This window comes from Patiria miniata, unplaced genomic scaffold (genome assembly GCF_015706575.1).
Source record: "Patiria miniata isolate m_02_andy unplaced genomic scaffold, ASM1570657v1 HiC_scaffold_10, whole genome shotgun sequence".
Lineage (NCBI taxonomy): Eukaryota > Metazoa > Echinodermata > Asteroidea > Valvatida > Asterinidae > Patiria > Patiria miniata.
The window spans coordinates 15,515,903-15,521,387 of NW_024037048.1; the positions used below are offsets into that span (position 1 = coordinate 15,515,903).

General features: G+C 41.9%; 1 long non-coding RNA gene across 1 annotated transcript; it reads left to right on the plus strand.

Annotated features, from left to right (window-relative positions):
- Nucleotides 1-2,955: 2,955 nt before the first annotated feature.
- Nucleotides 2,956-3,832, plus strand: LOC119738848. The gene is made up of 2 exons (XR_005272514.1): nt 2,956-3,001; nt 3,662-3,832. It is a non-coding gene; the product is annotated as an uncharacterized LOC119738848 (long non-coding RNA).
- The last annotated feature ends 1,653 nt before the right edge of the window (nt 3,833-5,485 follow it).

Consider the following 5,485-nt stretch of genomic DNA (forward strand, 5'->3'; position numbering starts at 1 on the left):
GGAGAATCATTGAATCAGCAACATTCAACAAAATCTGAATCTCGCATTGATTCAAACACATTGGGCAAAAGACAACAAATGTCTTCAGAAGAAAAATGATTGTTTCAAACACTCACCGAGCAAAATCTTGTTCTTGCAGTCAGTTCTCTCTCTGGTTGTCGTCCGAAGGTGACCTGTGGTTGATGTGAAGGGTGGACGGCCCCACATTTTCTTAAATAGTGCCATCGATTTCCTGAGCAGTGACTAAAAACTCGGACCTGGATTGTGATTGCATGGCTCCTGTGCGCTGTCAATCACACATCACCGACTCGCTTCATATTAATGATATGAAAGCAATGTTAATGTCGTTGAGGCTATAAAGTCACCATAAAAACTAGTCACCGAGATTGAAATGGCCGCTTCTTATTGGTGGATATTGTATGGATGTCGGTGACACATCCAAATATGGAATTTATGATTGACACACACAACCTGTCAGTCACAGACCACTCACTTGTGGTCACCGACTTGTGGTCACCGACTTGTCACCGACAAACTGTGATTGGTGGATAGACAAGTGACGTATACACCGGCCGTGATTCATTCAATGTACAGTTGGCGCTTCAGTCTATTAAATTGTGTGGATATATTCGGGATTATGAGGAATTAAATCGTACGCAAGCCAGCGGAGAAACTTGGGTTTAACTTGGGGTAGGGCACCTGAGGTGCGCGTTTTTTTTTTCAAAGGCTGCACTAAATGCAAAATAAACGTATTATTACAGCTTACAGTGAATGTTTTAATTCAGGTTTTCAAAATGGGGCGGGGGAGGGCTGGGGCCGGCTTCCACAGGGGGTGGGGTACAAATCACACCAGAGTTTGCCATTCTGTATTGCGAACCACCTCGATTTATAATAATCTCTGAAGCAATGACGTAGCGACGATGGGGATGGGGTGGGATAGTTGAACGATCACAGCCCCCCCCCTTCCCCCTCCCCTCCCCCATACCAGTGAGACCATACCATACAAGTAAATGACAAAGCCACTTGTCTGATTAGGGGCCTTACATGGCCTTGTTCCGAAGCCGGGCACGAAGCCTATGTTTACAAAACGACCGAAAGTCATCGAGGTCATGAGACATACCGGCGTTTCTCAAACTCCGGCTTCGTTCCGTAAACCGGTTTCGGGCATGCGGCTTGGCAATAGAGCTGGATCCGGTATTGGAATGAAGCTAGGATTTGGAAAACCTCGCTTGTAGCTGCACTCGACGTGTGTCAAGTCGCCGTTCAAAACGCCTCGCTGTTTCGTCCCTCGGTTAACTGCCGGCGCTTGTCAGGATGACCTTGTGGAAAGGCTACAGTTAGGCCTCTTGACCAGCAGAGGCAATCTCTTGTTCATATTTGCGGAGCCACCAACTTGGAAAGTTTGAAAAGCTGGGGTGGAGGGGGTTGGGCTTAGACGCTACCTGACTATTGAGGGCACTGTTCCAAAATGCATGTATACATACCCGCGTACTATAGCTATAGTGGTAGATAGTGGTAATGACTTGAAATAAAAGACATTCTTATTAAAAATAACACTCAAAATATTTTTGATTTTATTTCTAGAAGATAACATGCTTTATACTTGGTGCACATAATCATGGTCTCAAGACGTATCTGCGTCGTTTGGAATGCATTGCGCAACCAATGTGTCTATGTCGTTCAGAAAATTACACAACGAACAATGTCCAGCTTTCGTTTCAGGTAGATTGCGAAATCAGAAATTGTTGCTTTTCGTTTGATAAAACTGCGCAAGAAAAGAAGGGGAAACAAAATAATTCCTTACCATATAAGGTTATATGTGGTTGATATTTAAAAAACAAAATGGGTCGATGAATGTTGATCGAAGCTTCTCCTACTTTCCAAGGAATGTTTGCAGAATTTTGGAGAAATGTTTTTGTTGTTTGCCAAATTGAATTAAAAATATGAGGCTAAGGCCAAAAAAAAGGCTCCGGTTTCTGGTATGCGCGCGCGTTGCCGTAGCCATGCGCGTCGGCAAAATGAAAAAGTTTTTTTTTTGATGAAACATGATGTCTCAAAACCGCCAAACTCACTGGTTTGACTTGAATCCTGCTGCTGCACAATTTTAACGTGTTTTTAGATTGGGTTATGGTCGAGAATAAGCTTTATGTGGCCTCTCTGGACTCCCATATATTTGCACTAAGTTTACTCGGGCACCATTTGCAGTCATCAGCCGACATTTGAACCGAAAAAATCAGGTAAAAAAAAAAAAAAAGCCGCGCCGCCGCTCCACTTTTTGGGCAAGCTCCATACCAGAAACCGGAGACTTTTTTGGGGGGCCTAACCTCTTGTATTTTTTTATTGAGGAAAAAACAAAAAATCTTAATTGCCTCAAAGTTGTTGGAAAACTTGCAAAGGGATCCCGGAATACATTCTAAGTTAATGCAACAGATATTTCTTCAGTTATCTTGTGGAAACCGAGTGTGAAAGTTGACTCAAAATTGCCCGTTATTTTTTGCGTTAAACCCACCTACATTTTGTGGATGGAAATTTGTGTCCTGGACGAAAAGATAATCTCGATCAAAATCTGTAGCAAAATCGCTACATCAGCGGGAAAAAAATTCAGTGTGTGTGGAAGCATTGAGCGTCTGGCCGTACTACAGAGCTTGCGATAGTACTGTACGGCCGGCCAGACGCAGTCGGGCTAGACTTTGACTTCAGTTTGCATGGACAGTCCCTAATTTTCGGGCTAGGTTCAACTAAGAAAACACGCCCAGCAAATAGCAACTCACTGTGGCTTTATTTATGTAATACAAGTGCCTTTCTGTCTGTATCCTATGGTTTTTAATAGAAATTGATGACGTGCATGCCATGAGCAGCCAGTGATGCAAGACACAGAGTCAGAGGAATGCAGCATATGATGCAATTGATGGCAGTACAGATAGCAGGTTGATCTCCAATGGGCAGCAGACATGGAAAGAATGTTGCAACCTGACGCCACTTCAGCGGTACAAAGTCTATGGTGAGTCAAGAAAATTGAAGTATTTCCTAACATTGAAATTGGAAATGTTTCTTATTCCTAGATTCATGTCTTATCATCATTTTTTCAATGACTGTCCTTCATTGAGATGATATATGAAGAAAACGGCAGTGTCAGGTCGCAAAATTGTTTTCGCAGGTTTATGCTTGTCCGAAAATTTGGGACTCTCATCAATACTGTGTTTTGCATGTTTCAGAGCACTCCATGCCAGGTCCCAGTAGTGTGGGTTTATTATAGGACTGCAGGGTATGTTGGCGACACAGATTTTATATTTCGGTTCAAAAAAGTTGATCAAATGAGTGGGTGCGTTCCGGGCTTTCAAGAAGCTTTTGAGGAAAAAAAACTACGTACGCTTTCTTGACTGAAAGTCGAACCAAATAGCTGACGCCTATTATTGCAACTCTGCAACTTGAGTATCATGCTTGTTGAAGTTGTTGGGGCTGTTTATGAAGCTCGATGGAGGTATTTTTACTGAAACCCTGGAATATATGTTACTGTCCCTGTGGAAAACTTAGTCTGAATAAAGCAAAGATCATCAGTGAGGTTTTTTTTGTCAAAACGAAGTTTCACGTCGCAAGATTAAAAGTCAGTATTAAAAATAATTCAGAATTATTTTTCTTATATGATGTATTTAATCATCAGGATTCATTTGACGACTGAGCCGCCATAGCAGCAGATCACTGACAGAACAGCAGCAGCGCTACGAGGGGTCTCAGCTGTCCGATACAGCAGAGAGGAAAACAAGCTGAGACAAGGACAAAGACAGTGACACAGGATGAGTATCTACAGTTGTGTAACAAGATGCTATTAGTGCAAGTATAGGAACAGTAGTTGACTCAGCTGGGATCCATGGAGGACATGCTGGGAATGTTTCATCATGGCAACTCAGTCTCAGACAAGATTGTTCCAGGGGCTGATGCGTTACATTATGTTCAGCGAGGATGCTGCCGAGCTTTGGGGTTTTTTGTACGCTCCTTGCAGCTGCTGTGGCATCCAGACTATTTCCTGCAGAAATTTGATCAGCAGGTTGGTGGAGAGAGACGGGATAAGATCATCGAGAGGGTCACCCAGCTATCACAGGTGCTGAACCATGGATACTGGATTGCAGATGCTGAACCAGTTAGGATACTGGATTGCAGATGATGAACCAGTTAGGATACTGGATTGCAGATGCTGAACCAGTTATAGGATACTGGATTGCAGATGCTGAACCAGTTAGAATACTGGATTGCAGATGCTGAACCAGTTAGAATACTGGATTGCAGATGCTGAACCAATTAGGATACTGGATTGCAAATGCAGAACCAGTTAGGATACTGGATTGCAGATTCTGAACCAGTTAGGATACTGGATTGCAGATGCTGAACCTGTTAGGACACTGGATTGCAGATGCTGAACCAGTAATTAGGATACTGGATTGCAGATGCTGAACCAGTTAGGATACTGGATTGCAGATGCTGAACCAGTTAGGATACTGGATTGCAGATCCTGGACTGAATTGGACTGGTCCTGCCTTCAATAAACATCCATGCGGTTTAGATTGTTTTGCATGTTTAGTAACTCAGAGGAATGTGGTTTGGTTATTCACTCAAATATTGTGCTCCATGTAATTCCTTTTACCAAGTTTTCAGTTACTTGCTTGCAGGCAATAAACAGTCATTGAATGATGCAAGGTTGGGTATGGGTGCATCGTACCCATCGATTGAACACAGCAGAGTCGTTTTCATGCCCTTTGTTGGTCCATGCGATCCTGGGTCAATGTTAGCTGTTATTTCAGTATATTTCAGTAATCCTATTTCCTTAGTAGGCGTCTACATACATGAAATTTAGATTTTTTTATAACCACAGTCTGTGCAATTACTGAGACTCCGACCCCCAAGAAAAGTTCTTTATTGCTGTATATTCAAACAATACAAAAAGTATGCACTTTTGCATGAGAACATCGAATTTGGCCCATATTTGGTTATGTAATAAATTATACTTAGATTGTCATTATATGTAGCCCTGTAATAAGTCAGTTCTTGTAGGGAAAACTGGTTCCCGATATCCCTGTCAGAAATGATAATGCAGGCAAACAGTCTCGTGTACTCAGTAGGGAAGGGGACCTGTTTGCATGAAAAAGCTACCAAATTAAATGCTACTTGTTCCGAGGGTTTTAAATGTCCCAAAACAGAACAAAAGAGTTGTTTTCTTCTGTTAAAATAACAAAAAGATGGAAAATTGGTAATTGGAAAACAAAATAATTTGTTGATTTTGGACAATGAGTCATCTTGAATGCCAAAACCCAGTTACTAGACCTTATCATTGGTGTTTTAATACTGTACGCATGCAGTACTGACATGCGTGAAATGTTTTGGTTAAAGGGAATGTACAACATTTGCCTTTGCTGCAATTTAAAAAAAAAATGGATTTGGAGGATTATTATGTTTTAGCAAATATTGTTCAACTGACTTGTTTCACGTTTGG